At 63.6% G+C, this 18,122-nt stretch overlaps 5 pseudogenes; all 5 read left to right on the top strand.

Moving 5' to 3' along the window:
• The first annotated feature begins 3,298 nt into the window (after positions 1-3,298).
• LOC142872720 (uncharacterized) lies at positions 3,299-3,407 on the top strand (annotated as a pseudogene).
• A 3,459-nt stretch (positions 3,408-6,866) lies between these two features.
• On the top strand, positions 6,867-6,975 carry LOC142872719 (uncharacterized; annotated as a pseudogene).
• Positions 6,976-10,423: 3,448 nt separating this feature from the next.
• Positions 10,424-10,532, top strand: LOC142872718 (uncharacterized; annotated as a pseudogene).
• Positions 10,533-14,040: 3,508 nt separating this feature from the next.
• LOC142872717 (uncharacterized) lies at positions 14,041-14,149 on the top strand (annotated as a pseudogene).
• Positions 14,150-17,606: 3,457 nt separating this feature from the next.
• LOC142872716 (uncharacterized) lies at positions 17,607-17,715 on the top strand (annotated as a pseudogene).
• The last annotated feature ends 407 nt before the right edge of the window (positions 17,716-18,122 follow it).

The following is an 18,122-nucleotide window of genomic DNA, read 5'->3' as shown; positions in this document are numbered from 1 at the left end:
CTTCTGGACTGTCAGGTCTCAGACCAAAGGTCTGCTCTGTGGGAACCGACACGCTGGAGGAAACCTTGAGAGTCTGAGAGGGGAGGGAGTTGCAGAAGAAGGCCAGGATGTCATTTTGAGGGAGTATGTGACCAGAACTCGTCCCGTTGCTTTTGGGGTTCTATGGGCTACACGCAGGAATCTTTGGTGGTGGCACCTGATGTTGGGGGATCCGGAGTCACACCCAGACCTGCTCCACAGGCCTCCTTTGACTTTTCTCTTCGGATTCATTATTTTTAAAAAGTGTCTCTTATCTCTAGTATTGCATTTTCTTTTCTCTCTCTTTTCAAGCAGATGATGGGAGTCCAAGTATTAAGGTGACATGTGTTGCCCGTGCCCCCCTACCCCCTGTGTTCTTATTCATTTACCTCTCATGTTGTTCCAGCGTATTGTGGGGGCACCAATGTTAAGGTCGGGTACATCGCCCTCTCCCCGCCTCCCCCCTCGGGTCAGAGCTTCAAGTGCGCCCATCCCCCAGTGGGTGCGCACCCACCCCGTTCCTAAGGGATGTGTATGCCCATCCCCTCCCCACGCCCGCCCGACACCCACCCGATGAAGGTGATTCCTCTGTGTCCACTTAGGTGTCCATCGGTTCGTACCCATTTGCCGGTGAGCGCGAGCACGTGGTGCTCGTGTGTCCATTCTTGGGATACCTGGCTTACTGGAACGGGTTCCAGCTCTGGCCAGGAGAACCACGAGAGGTGCCCTCTCACCGCTGTTCCTCACAGCCGAATAGCACTCCGTGGTGTCCGCGCGCCACATTTTATTGACGCACTCGTGGGTCGATGGGCACTCGGGTCACTTCCAGGTCTTTGCGATTGTGACTTGTGCCCTGACTCTAACCCTAACCCTTACCCAGCCCGTCTCCTCCTCGGCCCCTGCCTGACTGACTCCTTCCCGCCCGGCCTGTCACCTGTCACCTGTCACCGTCCTCGGCCCCTGCCTGACGGGGCTCCTCCGTCGCCTGGGCCTTCCAAGGGCTTGGTGTGGACGCTGCTTCCAGGACGCCCTCCCAGGAACCCGGTAGCAGGGTGGCCGCAGCGTCTCGCGCAACCCAACCGTCCGCCTGCCGCCCTCGCTAAGTGGCCTGCGGGGGACGTGCTCCCGCTGTGCCGCGGGGGCCCAGCCTGGTGTCTTCTCTGAGGCCCCGCGGCTGCCACTCCCCGCAAGGGGGGAGCCGCGGAGGTGGGGACCGGCTCCTCATGGGGACGTACACCCAGCTCTCCACGTCGGATTCCGGGGCTCTCTGTCCTGCCAGAAGGCCCAGCTGGCCTGCGGGTCCTTAGAGTGGCAAAAACATCCGAAAACTGAGATTGAGGGTCCGGTGGGTGTCTGCACTTTTGTGCTGGGCACCCCAGGGAGGCCCGGGGGCTGGCTGGACAACGCGGTCTGCTGGGCTGGGGGGGGGGGTTTGGAGGAGCAACTGATGCCCTTTGCACTTTGGGTAGCAAGTGTCTGAGGTGTCTCTGGGCCCTGCGCCATGTGGGGGCGGGGGCGGGGGCAGGGTGGGAGGAGGAGGAGGAGGAGGAGGAGGAGGAGGAGGAGGAGGAGGAGGAGGAGGCGGGAAGGGCCGTGGCCTGCAGTCGTGTTCCCCGGGGTGGCACAGCATGTGGCTTCTTCCACGGGCTGCTTGGCCTGGGCTCCCTGCACCTGGGCCTTTGGAGGACTGGCCCTGTGCTTGCCAACACTTCCTGCAGGGACCCAGAGCTGGGAGGTTGCATCTCTCAGCCCTGGGTCGGGCAGAGCCCCAGCGGGCCATGCCCACAACCTCTCTCAGCACGGGTCCCCCAGAAGGCTCCTTTGGGACCAGGATTCTCTTGCGGGTGACTCTTTAAGGTCTGGCCCCTGGATGGAGGGGCACCAGGAGTAGAGGAGCAGGAAGGGGAAGGGGGTGGCCATGCGAGGGGACACTTTCAGGCCAAGTCCCAGCTTCAGCCTGATCCTCCTAGGAACCCCGGGGTGGACATCACACCTCCTGGTTGCCCCGCTCTGAGACAAGGAGCCGGGCTTCGCATTCCCACAGCAGCCAGTCGTGGGCTGAGGACACCTGGGGCGTTGGGAACTCCCTGGCTTCTCCTTGGTTTAACATCTGGAGCTGCTTGGGAATTGTGCCGCCACACACACCCGAGTGCAGGTGTCTTCTGCACAGACTGCGGGCCTCGCTCTTCTGAATGCCGCTAGCTCGCCACCCACCCACGGGTGAACCTGGTCAGGGTGCTTTCTCTCAGGGGCAGACTCTGATCCGGGCGGGCTACCGGTGTGTCTCTGTTTGCTCCTTTCTTTCTTCCATTTCGGGAAAGGCTTCCCTACTGGGTGTGGAAATCTCCTATGCCTTTCCTCGCCTATTCTGTCAGCTTTCAAATTCTCTTTCAGTTGCCACCCTCACAGATGGATTAGGAAACTCTTTCCGGTGCACTCATTAGTGAAATGACCTCAATGACGCTGGAATCCAATATCTAATCGCCGATTGTTAGCGAGTCCACACGCCAGGGTGGTTGGGGTCCAATGCAGCCCCGGCCAGGCCCAGGCCCCTTGGACTGGGCCACAGGAGGACACAGAGGAGGGTCCCGGCCCCCACGGTAGCGTTGCCGGCAGTTCTCCAAGGGCTCGGGGGTTTTCCAGAGGGAGGAGATGGAGGGGACTGATTTCTTCAGCGCCCCACAAACCACGCCACCCCACCCCACCCATGGGACACATCCCGAGAGAGAGAGAGAGAGAGAGAGAGAGAGAGAGAGACGCCCCATACACTCGCTCCCCTCCCCCGTGCGCTGTGCCCCAGCCCTGGCCCGGGGGAACAGGCGGCCGCCCGGCCACAGGGTGGGGGGAGCAGCTGAAAGGGGTTGTGGGGGAGGGCGGCCCCTGGCTGGGGTCAAAGGGCGAGCGCCCCGCCCGCCCGTGCGCAGTCAGCGGCGCTGGGGGTGGGGGCGGGGAGGTGAAGGAGGCCAGGCGAGGAGAGGAGGGGGGCTGGAAGGTCTCCACCTTGGCGGGTCCAGCCGTGGAGGCGCATCTTGTGTGAGTGTGAGTGAGAGACTGAGTGTGAGTGTGTGTGTATAGAGAGACAGCCCCCAACCCCGGCCCGCCGCTCCCTGCCCGCCCCGCCTGTCACCCCCGTCCCTGGGAGCCCGCCGGACCCGGCCGGCGAACTCAACAGGCCCGGCCCGGCGCGGGTCAGCGCCGGCGCGGGGCCTGGGGCGGGAGGAGGCGGCGGGGAAGCGCAGAGAGGCTCCGCTTCTTGAGCGGGGCAGGGGCGCCCTCCGCCGTCCACGGCCACACCACCCCGAACGCGCCCGATCTCGGAAGCTAAGCAGGGTCGGGCCTGGTTAGAACTTGGATGGGAGACCGCCGGGGAATACCGGGTGCCGTAGGCTTCTTCTTCTTCTTCTTTTTTTTTTTTGCCTCTGGTTCTGTCGCGTTTCTGGGAGTGCGGGGGCGGCCCCGGGTGGGGGTGACCCCCACCCTCAGCGCCCGCCGCGGTGCCTGGCGCCCCAGCCCGCACTGTGGGGCCTCCTCTTGTCCCGAGCCGCGACACCGCCGCCACGCGGCAGCATGCGTGGCTTCTGGACTGTCAGGTCTCAGACCAAAGGTCTGCTCTGTGGGAACCGACACGCTGGAGGAAACCTTGAGAGTCTGAGAGGGGAGGGAGTTGCAGAAGAAGGCCAGGATGTCATTTTGAGGGAGTATGTGACCAGAACTCGTCCCGTTGCTTTTGGGGTTCTATGGGCTACACGCAGGAATCTTTGGTGGTGGCACCTGATGTTGGGGGATCCGGAGTCACACCCAGACCTGCTCCACAGGCCTCCTTTGACTTTTCTCTTCGGATTCATTATTTTTAAAAAGTGTCTCTTATCTCTAGTATTGCATTTTCTTTTCTCTCTCTTTTCAAGCAGATGATGGGAGTCCAAGTATTAAGGTGACATGTGTTGCCCGTGCCCCCCTACCCCCTGTGTTCTTATTCATTTACCTCTCATGTTGTTCCAGCGTATTGTGGGGGCACCAATGTTAAGGTCGGGTACATCGCCCTCTCCCCGCCACCCCCCTCGGGTCAGAGCTTCAAGTGCGCCCATCCCCCAGTGGGTGCGCACCCACCCCGTTCCTAAGGGATGTGTATGCCCATCCCCTCCCCACGCCCGCCCGACACCCACCCGATGAAGGTGATTCCTCTGTGTCCACTTAGGTGTCCATCGGTTCGTACCCATTTGCCGGTGAGCGCGAGCACGTGGTGCTCGTGTGTCCATTCTTGGGATACCTGGCTTACTGGAACGGGTTCCAGCTCTGGCCAGGAGAACCACGAGAGGTGCCCTCTCACCGCTGTTCCTCACAGCCGAATAGCACTCCGTGGTGTCCACGCGCCACATTTTATTGACGCACTCGTGGGTCGATGGGCACTCGGGTCACTTCCAGGTCTTTGCGATTGTGACTTGTGCCCTGACTCTAACCCTAACCCTTACCCAGCCCGTCTCCTCCTCGGCCCCTGCCTGACTGACTCCTTCCCGCCCGGCCTGTCACCTGTCACCTGTCACCGTCCTCGGCCCCTGCCTGACGGGGCTCCTCCGTCGCCTGGGCCTTCCAAGGGCTTGGTGTGGACGCTGCTTCCAGGACGCCCTCCCAGGAACCCGGTAGCAGGGTGGCCGCAGCGTCTCGCGCAACCCAACCGTCCGCCTGCCGCCCTCGCTAAGTGGCCTGCGGGGGACGTGCTCCCGCTGTGCCGCGGGGGCCCAGCCTGGTGTCTTCTCTGAGGCCCCGCGGCTGCCACTCCCCGCAAGGGGGGAGCCGCGGAGGTGGGGACCGGCTCCTCATGGGGACGTACACCCAGCTCTCCACGTCGGATTCCGGGGCTCTCTGTCCTGCCAGAAGGCCCAGCTGGCCTGCGGGTCCTTAGAGTGGCAAAAACATCCGAAAACTGAGATTGAGGGTCCGGTGGGTGTCTGCACTTTTGTGCTGGGCACCCCAGGGAGGCCCGGGGGCTGGCTGGACAACGCGGTCTGCTGGGCTGGGGGGGGGTTTGGAGGAGCAACTGATGCCCTTTGCACTTTGGGTAGCAAGTGTCTGAGGTGTCTCTGGGCCCTGCGCCATGTGGGGGCGGGGGCGGGGGCAGGGTGGGAGGAGGAGGAGGAGGAGGAGGAGGAGGAGGAGGAGGAGGAGGAGGAGGAGGCGGGAAGGGCCGTGGCCTGCAGTCGTGTTCCCCGGGGTGGCACAGCATGTGGCTTCTTCCACGGGCTGCTTGGCCTGGGCTCCCTGCACCTGGGCCTTTGGAGGACTGGCCCTGTGCTTGCCAACACTTCCTGCAGGGACCCAGAGCTGGGAGGTTGCATCTCTCAGCCCTGGGTCGGGCAGAGCCCCAGCGGGCCATGCCCACAACCTCTCTCAGCACGGGTCCCCCAGAAGGCTCCTTTGGGACCAGGATTCTCTTGCGGGTGACTCTTTAAGGTCTGGCCCCTGGATGGAGGGGCACCAGGAGTAGAGGAGCAGGAAGGGGAAGGGGGTGGCCATGCGAGGGGACACTTTCAGGCCAAGTCCCAGCTTCAGCCTGATCCTCCTAGGAACCCCGGGGTGGACATCACACCTCCTGGTTGCCCCGCTCTGAGACAAGGAGCCGGGCTTCGCATTCCCACAGCAGCCAGTCGTGGGCTGAGGACACCTGGGGCGTTGGGAACTCCCTGGCTTCTCCTTGGTTTAACATCTGGAGCTGCTTGGGAATTGTGCCGCCACACACACCCGAGTGCAGGTGTCTTCTGCACAGACTGCGGGCCTCGCTCTTCTGAATGCCGCTAGCTCGCCACCCACCCACGGGTGAACCTGGTCAGGGTGCTTTCTCTCAGGGGCAGACTCTGATCCGGGCGGGCTACCGGTGTGTCTCTGTTTGCTCCTTTCTTTCTTCCATTTCGGGAAAGGCTTCCCTACTGGGTGTGGAAATCTCCTATGCCTTTCCTCGCCTATTCTGTCAGCTTTCAAATTCTCTTTCAGTTGCCACCCTCACAGATGGATTAGGAAACTCTTTCCGGTGCACTCATTAGTGAAATGACCTCAATGACGCTGGAATCCAATATCTAATCGCCGATTGTTAGCGAGTCCACACGCCAGGGTGGTCGGGGTCCAATGCAGCCCCGGCCAGGCCCAGGCCCCTTGGACTGGGCCACAGGAGGACACAGAGGAGGGTCCCGGCCCCCACGAAGCGGTGCCGGCAGTTCTCCAAGGGCTCGGGGGTTTTCCAGAGGGAGGAGATGGAGGGGACTGATTTCTTCAGCGCCCCACAAACCACGCCACCCCACCCCACCCATGGGACACATCCCGAGAGAGAGAGAGACGCCCCATACACTCGCTCCCCTCCCCCGTGCGCTGTGCCCCAGCCCTGGCCCGGGGGAACAGGCGGCCGCCCGGCCACAGGGTGGGGGGAGCAGCTGAAAGGGGTTGTGGGGGAGGGCGGCCCCTGGCTGGGGTCAAAGGGCGAGCGCCCCGCCCGCCCGTGCGCAGTCAGCGGCGCTGGGGGTGGGGGCGGGGAGGTGAAGGAGGCCAGGCGAGGAGAGGAGGGGGGCTGGAAGGTCTCCACCTTGGCGGGTCCAGCCGTGGAGGCGCATCTTGTGTGAGTGTGAGTGAGAGACTGAGTGTGAGTGTGTGTGTATAGAGAGACAGCCCCCAACCCCGGCCCGCCGCTCCCTGCCCGCCCCGCCTGTCACCCCCGTCCCTGGGAGCCCGCCGGACCCGGCCGGCGAACTCAACAGGCCCGGCCCGGCGCGGGTCAGCGCCGGCGCGGGGCCTGGGGCGGGAGGAGGCGGCGGGGAAGCGCAGAGAGGCTCCGCTTCTTGAGCGGGGCAGGGGCGCCCTCCGCCGTCCACGGCCACACCACCCCGAACGCGCCCGATCTCGGAAGCTAAGCAGGGTCGGGCCTGGTTAGAACTTGGATGGGAGACCGCCGGGGAATACCGGGTGCCGTAGGCTTCTTCTTCTTCTTCTTTTTTTTTTTTTTGCCTCTGGTTCTGTCGCGTTTCTGGGAGTGCGGGGGCGGCCCCGGGTGGGGGTGACCCCCACCCTCAGCGCCCGCCGCGGTGCCTGGCGCCCCAGCCCGCACTGTGGGGCCTCCTCTTGTCCCGAGCCGCGACACCGCCGCCACGCGGCAGCATGCGTGGCTTCTGGACTGTCAGGTCTCAGACCAAAGGTCTGCTCTGTGGGAACCGACACGCTGGAGGAAACCTTGAGAGTCTGAGAGGGGAGGGAGTTGCAGAAGAAGGCCAGGATGTCATTTTGAGGGAGTATGTGACCAGAACTCGTCCCGTTGCTTTTGGGGTTCTATGGGCTACACGCAGGAATCTTTGGTGGTGGCACCTGATGTTGGGGGATCCGGAGTCACACCCAGACCTGCTCCACAGGCCTCCTTTGACTTTTCTCTTCGGATTCATTATTTTTAAAAAGTGTCTCTTATCTCTAGTATTGCATTTTCTTTTCTCTCTCTTTTCAAGCAGATGATGGGAGTCCAAGTATTAAGGTGACATGTGTTGCCCGTGCCCCCCTACCCCCTGTGTTCTTATTCATTTACCTCTCATGTTGTTCCAGCGTATTGTGGGGGCACCAATGTTAAGGTCGGGTACATCGCCCTCTCCCCGCCTCCCCCCTCGGGTCAGAGCTTCAAGTGCGCCCATCCCCCAGTGGGTGCGCACCCACCCCGTTCCTAAGGGATGTGTATGCCCATCCCCTCCCCACGCCCGCCCGACACCCACCCGATGAAGGTGATTCCTCTGTGTCCACTTAGGTGTCCATCGGTTCGTACCCATTTGCCGGTGAGCGCGAGCACGTGGTGCTCGTGTGTCCATTCTTGGGATACCTGGCTTACTGGAACGGGTTCCAGCTCTGGCCAGGAGAACCACGAGAGGTGCCCTCTCACCGCTGTTCCTCACAGCCGAATAGCACTCCGTGGTGTCCACGCGCCACATTTTATTGACGCACTCGTGGGTCGATGGGCACTCGGGTCACTTCCAGGTCTTTGCGATTGTGACTTGTGCCCTGACTCTAACCCTAACCCTTACCCAGCCCGTCTCCTCCTCGGCCCCTGCCTGACTGACTCCTTCCCGCCCGGCCTGTCACCTGTCACCTGTCACCGTCCTCGGCCCCTGCCTGACGGGGCTCCTCCGTCGCCTGGGCCTTCCAAGGGCTTGGTGTGGACGCTGCTTCCAGGACGCCCTCCCAGGAACCCGGTAGCAGGGTGGCCGCAGCGTCTCGCGCAACCCAACCGTCCGCCTGCCGCCCTCGCTAAGTGGCCTGCGGGGGACGTGCTCCCGCTGTGCCGCGGGGGCCCAGCCTGGTGTCTTCTCTGAGGCCCCGCGGCTGCCACTCCCCGCAAGGGGGGAGCCGCGGAGGTGGGGACCGGCTCCTCATGGGGACGTACACCCAGCTCTCCACGTCGGATTCCGGGGCTCTCTGTCCTGCCAGAAGGCCCAGCTGGCCTGCGGGTCCTTAGAGTGGCAAAAACATCCGAAAACTGAGATTGAGGGTCCGGTGGGTGTCTGCACTTTTGTGCTGGGCACCCCAGGGAGGCCCGGGGGCTGGCTGGACAACGCGGTCTGCTGGGCTGGGGGGGGGGTTTGGAGGAGCAACTGATGCCCTTTGCACTTTGGGTAGCAAGTGTCTGAGGTGTCTCTGGGCCCTGCGCCATGTGGGGGCGGGGGCGGGGGCAGGGTGGGAGGAGGAGGAGGAGGAGGAGGAGGAGGAGGAGGAGGAGGCGGGAAGGGCCGTGGCCTGCAGTCGTGTTCCCCGGGGTGGCACAGCATGTGGCTTCTTCCACGGGCTGCTTGGCCTGGGCTCCCTGCACCTGGGCCTTTGGAGGACTGGCCCTGTGCTTGCCAACACTTCCTGCAGAGACCCAGAGCTGGGAGGTTGCATCTCTCAGCCCTGGGTCGGGCAGAGCCCCAGCGGGCCATGCCCACAACCTCTCTCAGCACGGGTCCCCCAGAAGGCTCCTTTGGGACCAGGATTCTCTTGCGGGTGACTCTTTAAGGTCTGGCCCCTGGATGGAGGGGCACCAGGAGTAGAGGAGCAGGAAGGGGAAGGGGGTGGCCATGCGAGGGGACACTTTCAGGCCAAGTCCCAGCTTCAGCCTGATCCTCCTAGGAACCCCGGGGTGGACATCACACCTCCTGGTTGCCCCGCTCTGAGACAAGGAGCCGGGCTTCGCATTCCCACAGCAGCCAGTCGTGGGCTGAGGACACCTGGGGCGTTGGGAACTCCCTGGCTTCTCCTTGGTTTAACATCTGGAGCTGCTTGGGAATTGTGCCGCCACACACACCCGAGTGCAGGTGTCTTCTGCACAGACTGCGGGCCTCGCTCTTCTGAATGCCGCTAGCTCGCCACCCACCCACGGGTGAACCTGGTCAGGGTGCTTTCTCTCAGGGGCAGACTCTGATCCGGGCGGGCTACCGGTGTGTCTCTGTTTGCTCCTTTCTTTCTTCCATTTCGGGAAAGGCTTCCCTACTGGGTGTGGAAATCTCCTATGCCTTTCCTCGCCTATTCTGTCAGCTTTCAAATTCTCTTTCAGTTGCCACCTTCACAGATGGATTAGGAAACTCTTTCCGGTGCACTCATTAGTGAAATGACCTCAATGACGCTGGAATCCAATATCTAATCGCCGATTGTTAGCGAGTCCACACGCCAGGGTGGTTGGGGGGCAATGCAGCCCCGGCCAGGCCCAGGCCCCTTGGACTGGGCCACAGGAGGACACAGAGGAGGGTCCCGGCCCCCACGAAGCGGTGCCGGCAGTTCTCCAAGGGCTCGGGGGTTTTCCAGAGGGAGGAGATGGAGGGGACTGATTTCTTCAGCGCCCCACAAACCACGCCACCCCACCCCACCCATGGGACACATCCCGAGAGAGAGAGACGCCCCATACACTCGCTCCCCTCCCCCGTGCGCTGTGCCCCAGCCCTGGCCCGGGGGAACAGGCGGCCGCCTGGCCACAGGGTGGGGGGAGCAGCTGAAAGGGGTTGTGGGGGAGGGCGGCCCCTGGCTGGGGTCAAAGGGCGAGCGCCCCGCCCGCCCGCGGGCAGTCAGCGGCGCTGGGGGTGGGGGCGGGGAGGTGAAGGAGGCCAGGCGAGGAGAGGAGGGGGGCTGGAAGGTCTCCACCTTGGCGGGTCCAGCCGTGGAGGCGCATCTTGTGTGAGTGTGAGTGAGAGACTGAGTGTGAGTGTGTGTGTATAGAGAGACAGCCCCCAACCCCGGCCCGCCGCTCCCTGCCCGCCCCGCCTGTCACCCCCGTCCCTGGGAGCCCGCCGGACCCGGCCGGCGAACTCAACAGGCCCGGCCCGGCGCGGGTCAGCGCCGGCGCGGGGCCTGGGGCGGGAGGAGGCGGCGGGGAAGCGCAGAGAGGCTCCGCTTCTTGAGCGGGGCAGGGGCGCCCTCCGCCGTCCACGGCCACACCACCCCGAACGCGCCCGATCTCGGAAGCTAAGCAGGGTCGGGCCTGGTTAGAACTTGGATGGGAGACCGCCGGGGAATACCGGGTGCCGTAGGCTTCTTCTTCTTCTTCTTTTTTTTTTTTTTTGCCTCTGGTTCTGTCGCGTTTCTGGGAGTGCGGGGGCGGCCCCGGGTGGGGGTGACCCCCACCCTCAGCGCCCGCCGCGGTGCCTGGCGCCCCAGCCCGCACTGTGGGGCCTCCTCTTGTCCCGAGCCGCGACACCGCCGCCACGCGGCAGCATGCGTGGCTTCTGGACTGTCAGGTCTCAGACCAAAGGTCTGCTCTGTGGGAACCGACACGCTGGAGGAAACCTTGAGAGTCTGAGAGGGGAGGGAGTTGCAGAAGAAGGCCAGGATGTCATTTTGAGGGAGTATGTGACCAGAACTCGTCCCGTTGCTTTTGGGGTTCTATGGGCTACACGCAGGAATCTTTGGTGGTGGCACCTGATGTTGGGGGATCCGGAGTCACACCCAGACCTGCTCCACAGGCCTCCTTTGACTTTTCTCTTCGGATTCATTATTTTTAAAAAGTGTCTCTTATCTCTAGTATTGCATTTTCTTTTCTCTCTCTTTTCAAGCAGATGATGGGAGTCCAAGTATTAAGGTGACATGTGTTGCCCGTGCCCCCCTACCCCCTGTGTTCTTATTCATTTACCTCTCATGTTGTTCCAGCGTATTGTGGGGGCACCAATGTTAAGGTCGGGTACATCGCCCTCTCCCCGCCTCCCCCCTCGGGTCAGAGCTTCAAGTGCGCCCATCCCCCAGTGGGTGCGCACCCACCCCGTTCCTAAGGGATGTGTATGCCCATCCCCTCCCCACGCCCGCCCGACACCCACCCGATGAAGGTGATTCCTCTGTGTCCACTTAGGTGTCCATCGGTTCGTACCCATTTGCCGGTGAGCGCGAGCACGTGGTGCTCGTGTGTCCATTCTTGGGATACCTGGCTTACTGGAACGGGTTCCAGCTCTGGCCAGGAGAACCACGAGAGGTGCCCTCTCACCGCTGTTCCTCACAGCCGAATAGCACTCCGTGGTGTCCACGCGCCACATTTTATTGACGCACTCGTGGGTCGATGGGCACTCGGGTCACTTCCAGGTCTTTGCGATTGTGACTTGTGCCCTGACTCTAACCCTAACCCTTACCCAGCCCGTCTCCTCCTCGGCCCCTGCCTGACTGACTCCTTCCCGCCCGGCCTGTCACCTGTCACCTGTCACCGTCCTCGGCCCCTGCCTGACGGGGCTCCTCCGTCGCCTGGGCCTTCCAAGGGCTTGGTGTGGACGCTGCTTCCCGGACGCCCTCCCAGGAACCGGGTAGCAGGGTGGCCGCAGCGTCTCGCGCAACCCAACCGTCCGCCTGCCGCCCTCGCTAAGTGGCCTGCGGGGGACGTGCTCCCGCTGTGCCGCGGGGGCCCAGCCTGGTGTCTTCTCTGAGGCCCCGCGGCTGCCACTCCCCGCAAGGGGGGAGCCGCGGAGGTGGGGACCGGCTCCTCATGGGGACGTACACCCAGCTCTCCACGTCGGATTCCGGGGCTCTCTGTCCTGCCAGAAGGCCCAGCTGGCCTGCGGGTCCTTAGAGTGGCAAAAACATCCGAAAACTGAGATTGAGGGTCCGGTGGGTGTCTGCACTTTTGTGCTGGGCACCCCAGGGAGGCCCGGGGGCTGGCTGGACAACGCGGTCTGCTGGGCTGGGGGGGGGGTTTGGAGGAGCAACTGATGCCCTTTGCACTTTGGGTAGCAAGTGTCTGAGGTGTCTCTGGGCCCTGCGCCATGTGGGGGCGGGGGCGGGGGCAGGGTGGGAGGAGGAGGAGGAGGAGGAGGAGGAGGAGGAGGAGGAGGAGGAGGAGGAGGAGGAGGAGGAGGCGGGAAGGGCCGTGGCCTGCAGTCGTGTTCCCCGGGGTGGCACAGCATGTGGCTTCTTCCACGGGCTGCTTGGCCTGGGCTCCCTGCACCTGGGCCTTTGGAGGACTGGCCCTGTGCTTGCCAACACTTCCTGCAGGGACCCAGAGCTGGGAGGTTGCATCTCTCAGCCCTGGGTCGGGCAGAGCCCCAGCGGGCCATGCCCACAACCTCTCTCAGCACGGGTCCCCCAGAAGGCTCCTTTGGGACCAGGATTCTCTTGCGGGTGACTCTTTAAGGTCTGGCCCCTGGATGGAGGGGCACCAGGAGTAGAGGAGCAGGAAGGGGAAGGGGGTGGCCATGCGAGGGGACACTTTCAGGCCAAGTCCCAGCTTCAGCCTGATCCTCCTAGGAACCCCGGGGTGGACATCACACCTCCTGGTTGCCCCGCTCTGAGACAAGGAGCCGGGCTTCGCATTCCCACAGCAGCCAGTCGTGGGCTGAGGACACCTGGGGCGTTGGGAACTCCCTGGCTTCTCCTTGGTTTAACATCTGGAGCTGCTTGGGAATTGTGCCGCCACACACACCCGAGTGCAGGTGTCTTCTGCACAGACTGCGGGCCTCGCTCTTCTGAATGCCGCTAGCTCGCCACCCACCCACGGGTGAACCTGGTCAGGGTGCTTTCTCTCAGGGGCAGACTCTGATCCGGGCGGGCTACCGGTGTGTCTCTGTTTGCTCCTTTCTTTCTTCCATTTCGGGAAAGGCTTCCCTACTGGGTGTGGAAATCTCCTATGCCTTTCCTCGCCTATTCTGTCAGCTTTCAAATTCTCTTTCAGTTGCCACCCTCACAGATGGATTAGGAAACTCTTTCCGGTGCACTCATTAGTGAAATGACCTCAATGACGCTGGAATCCAATATCTAATCGCCGATTGTTAGCGAGTCCACACGCCAGGGTGGTTGGGGTCCAATGCAGCCCCGGCCAGGCCCAGGCCCCTTGGACTGGGCCACAGGAGGACACAGAGGAGGGTCCCGGCCCCCACGGTAGCGTTGCCGGCAGTTCTCCAAGGGCTCGGGGGTTTTCCAGAGGGAGGAGATGGAGGGGACTGATTTCTTCAGCGCCCCACAAACCACGCCACCCCACCCCACCCATGGGACACATCCCGAGAGAGAGAGAGAGAGAGAGAGAGAGAGAGAGAGAGAGAGAGAGACGCCCCATACACTCGCTCCCCTCCCCCGTGCGCTGTGCCCCAGCCCTGGCCCGGGGGAACAGGCGGCCGCCCGGCCACAGGGTGGGGGGAGCAGCTGAAAGGGGTTGTGGGGGAGGGCGGCCCCTGGCTGGGGTCAAAGGGCGAGCGCCCCGCCCGCCCGTGCGCAGTCAGCGGCGCTGGGGGTGGGGGCGGGGAGGTGAAGGAGGCCAGGCGAGGAGAGGAGGGGGGCTGGAAGGTCTCCACCTTGGCGGGTCCAGCCGTGGAGGCGCATCTTGTGTGAGTGTGAGTGAGAGACTGAGTGTGAGTGTGTGTGTATAGAGAGACAGCCCCCAACCCCGGCCCGCCGCTCCCTGCCCGCCCCGCCTGTCACCCCCGTCCCTGGGAGCCCGCCGGACCCGGCCGGCGAACTCAACAGGCCCGGCCCGGCGCGGGTCAGCGCCGGCGCGGGGCCTGGGGCGGGAGGAGGCGGCGGGGAAGCGCAGAGAGGCTCCGCTTCTTGAGCGGGGCAGGGGCGCCCTCCGCCGTCCACGGCCACACCACCCCGAACGCGCCCGATCTCGGAAGCTAAGCAGGGTCGGGCCTGGTTAGAACTTGGATGGGAGACCGCCGGGGAATACCGGGTGCCGTAGGCTTCTTCTTCTTCTTCTTTTTTTTTTTTTGCCTCTGGTTCTGTCGCGTTTCTGGGAGTGCGGGGGCGGCCCCGGGTGGGGGTGACCCCCACCCTCAGCGCCCGCCGCGGTGCCTGGCGCCCCAGCCCGCACTGTGGGGCCTCCTCTTGTCCCGAGCCGCGACACCGCCGCCACGCGGCAGCATGCGTGGCTTCTGGACTGTCAGGTCTCAGACCAAAGGTCTGCTCTGTGGGAACCGACACGCTGGAGGAAACCTTGAGAGTCTGAGAGGGGAGGGAGTTGCAGAAGAAGGCCAGGATGTCATTTTGAGGGAGTATGTGACCAGAACTCGTCCCGTTGCTTTTGGGGTTTATGGGCTACACGCAGGAATCTTTGGTGGTGGCACCTGATGTTGGGGGATCCGGAGTCACACCCAGACCTGCTCCACAGGCCTCCTTTGACTTTTCTCTTCGGATTCATTATTTTTAAAAAGTGTCTCTTATCTCTAGTATTGCATTTTCTTTTCTCTCTCTTTTCAAGCAGATGATGGGAGTCCAAGTATTAAGGTGACATGTGTTGCCCGTGCCCCCCTACCCCCTGTGTTCTTATTCATTTACCTCTCATGTTGTTCCAGCGTATTGTGGGGGCACCAATGTTAAGGTCGGGTACATCGCCCTCTCCCCGCCACCCCTCTCGGGTCAGAGCTTCAAGTGCGCCCATCCCCCAGTGGGTGCGCACCCACCCCGTTCCTAAGGGATGTGTATGCCCATCCCCTCCCCACGCCCGCCCGACACCCACCCGATGAAGGTGATTCCTCTGTGTCCACTTAGGTGTCCATCGGTTCGTACCCATTTGCCGGTGAGCGCGAGCACGTGGTGCTCGTGTGTCCATTCTTGGGATACCTGGCTTACTGGAACGGGTTCCAGCTCTGGCCAGGAGAACCACGAGAGGTGCCCTCTCACCGCTGTTCCTCACAGCCGAATAGCACTCCGTGGTGTCCACGCGCCACATTTTATTGACGCACTCGTGGGTCGATGGGCACTCGGGTCACTTCCAGGTCTTTGCGATTGTGACTTGTGCCCTGACTCTAACCCTAACCCTTACCCAGCCCGTCTCCTCCTCGGCCCCTGCCTGACTGACTCCTTCCCGCCCGGCCTGTCACCTGTCACCTGTCACCGTCCTCGGCCCCTGCCTGACGGGGCTCCTCCGTCGCCTGGGCCTTCCAAGGGCTTGGTGTGGACGCTGCTTCCAGGACGCCCTCCCAGGAACCCGGTAGCAGGGTGGCCGCAGCGTCTCGCGCAACCCAACCGTCCGCCTGCCGCCCTCGCTAAGTGGCCTGCGGGGGACGTGCTCCCGCTGTGCCGCGGGGGCCCAGCCTGGTGTCTTCTCTGAGGCCCCGCGGCTGCCACTCCCCGCAAGGGGGGAGCCGCGGAGGTGGGGACCGGCTCCTCATGGGGACGTACACCCAGCTCTCCACGTCGGATTCCGGGGCTCTCTGTCCTGCCAGAAGGCCCAGCTGGCCTGCGGGTCCTTAGAGTGGCAAAAACATCCGAAAACTGAGATTGAGGGTCCGGTGGGTGTCTGCACTTTTGTGCTGGGCACCCCAGGGAGGCCCGGGGGCTGGCTGGACAACGCGGTCTGCTGGGCTGGGGGGGGGGTTTGGAGGAGCAACTGATGCCCTTTGCACTTTGGGTAGCAAGTGTCTGAGGTGTCTCTGGGCCCTGCGCCATGTGGGGGCGGGGGCGGGGGCAGGGTGGGAGGAGGAGGAGGAGGAGGAGGAGGAGGAGGAGGAGGAGGAGGAGGAGGCGGGAAGGGCCGTGGCCTGCAGTCGTGTTCCCCGGGGTGGCACAGCATGTGGCTTCTTCCACGGGCTGCTTGGCCTGGGCTCCCTGCACCTGGGCCTTTGGAGGACTGGCCCTGTGCTTGCCAACACTTCCTGCAGGGACCCAGAGCTGGGAGGTTGCATCTCTCAGCCCTGGGTCGGGCAGAGCCCCAGCGGGCCATGCCCACAACCTCTCTCAGCACGGGTCCCCCAGAAGGCTCCTTTGGGACCAGGATTCTCTTGCGGGTGACTCTTTAAGGTCTGGCCCCTGGATGGAGGGGCACCAGGAGTAGAGGAGCAGGAAGGGGAAGGGGGTGGCCATGCGAGGGGACACTTTCAGGCCAAGTCCCAGCTTCAGCCTGATCCTCCTAGGAACCCCGGGGTGGACATCACACCTCCTGGTTGCCCCGCTCTGAGACAAGGAGCCGGGCTTCGCATTCCCACAGCAGCCAGTCGTGGGCTGAGGACACCTGGGGCGTTGGGAACTCCCTGGCTTCTCCTTGGTTTAACATCTGGAGCTGCTTGGGAATTGTGCCGCCACACACACCCGAGTGCAGGTGTCTTCTGCACAGACTGCGGGCCTCGCTCTTCTGAATGCCGCTAGCTCGCCACCCACCCACGGGTGAACCTGGTCAGGGTGCTTTCTCTCAGGGGCAGACTCTGATCCGGGCGGGCTACCGGTGTGTCTCTGTTTGCTCCTTTCTTTCTTCCATTTCGGGAAAGGCTTCCCTACTGGGTGTGGAAATCTCCTATGCCTTTCCTCGCCTATTCTGTCAGCTTTCAAATTCTCTTTCAGTTGCCACCCTCACAGATGGATTAGGAAACTCTTTCCGGTGCACTCATTAGTGAAATGACCTCAATGACGCTGGAATCCAATATCTAATCGCCGATTGTTAGCGAGTCCACACGCCAGGGTGGTCGGGGTCCAATGCAGCCCCGGCCAGGCCCAGGCCCCTTGGACTGGGCCACAGGAGGACACAGAGGAGGGTCCCGGCCCCCACGAAGCGGTGCCGGCAGTTCTCCAAGGGCTCGGGGGTTTTCCAGAGGGAGGAGATGGAGGGGACTGATTTCTTCAGCGCCCCACAAACCACGCCACCCCACCCCACCCATGGGACACATCCCGAGAGAGAGAGAGACGCCCCATACACTCGCTCCCCTCCCCCGTGCGCTGTGCCCCAGCCCTGGCCCGGGGGAACAGGCGGCCGCCCGACCACAGGGTGGGGGGAGCAGCTGAAAGGGGTTGTGGGGGAGGGCGGCCCCTGGCTGGGGTCAAAGGGCGAGCGCCCCGCCCGCCCGTGCGCAGTCAGCGGCGCTGGGGGTGGGGGCGGGGAGGTGAAGGAGGCCAGGCGAGGAGAGGAGGGGGGCTGGAAGGTCTCCACCTTGGCGGGTCCAGCCGTGGAGGCGCATCTTGTGTGAGTGTGAGTGAGAGACTGAGTGTGAGTGTGTGTGTATAGAGAGACAGCCCCCAACCCCGGCCCGCCGCTCCCTGCCCGCCCCGCCTGTCACCCCCGTCCCTGGGAGCCCGCCGGACCCGGCCGGCGAACTCAACAGGCCCGGCCCGGCGCGGGTCAGCGCCGGCGCGGGGCCTGGGGCGGGAGGAGGCGGCGGGGAAGCGCAGAGAGGCTCCGCTTCTTGAGCGGGGCAGGGGCGCCCTCCGCCGTCCACGGCCACACCACCCCGAACGCGCCCGATCTCGGAAGCTAAGCAGGGTCGGGCCTGGTTAGAACTTGGATGGGAGACCGCCGGGGAATACCGGGTGCCGTAGGCTTCTTCTTCTTCTTCTTTTTTTTTTTTTTTGCCTCTGGTTCTGTCGCGTTTCTGGGAGTGCGGGGGCGGCCCCGGGTGGGGGTGACCCCCACCCTCAGCGCCCGCCGCGGTGCCTGGCGCCCCAGCCCGCACTGTGGGGCCTCCTCTTGTCCCGAGCCGCGACACCGCCGCCACGCGGCAGCATGCGTGGCTTCTGGACTGTCAGGTCTCAGACCAAAGGTCTGCTCTGTGGGAACCGACACGCTGGAGGAAACCTTGAGAGTCTGAGAGGGGAGGGAGTTGCAGAAGAAGGCCAGGATGTCATTTTGAGGGAGTATGTGACCAGAACTCGTCCCGTTGCTTTTGGGGTTCTATGGGCTACACGCAGGAATCTTTGGTGGTGGCACCTGATGTTGGGGGATCCGGAGT

The sequence above is a fragment of the Microcebus murinus genome, chromosome 8, assembly GCF_040939455.1.
Source record: "Microcebus murinus isolate Inina chromosome 8, M.murinus_Inina_mat1.0, whole genome shotgun sequence".
Lineage (NCBI taxonomy): Eukaryota > Metazoa > Chordata > Mammalia > Primates > Cheirogaleidae > Microcebus > Microcebus murinus.
Note: the sequence above shows the minus strand (reverse complement) of the source record. Positions and strands in the feature narration are given on the sequence as shown.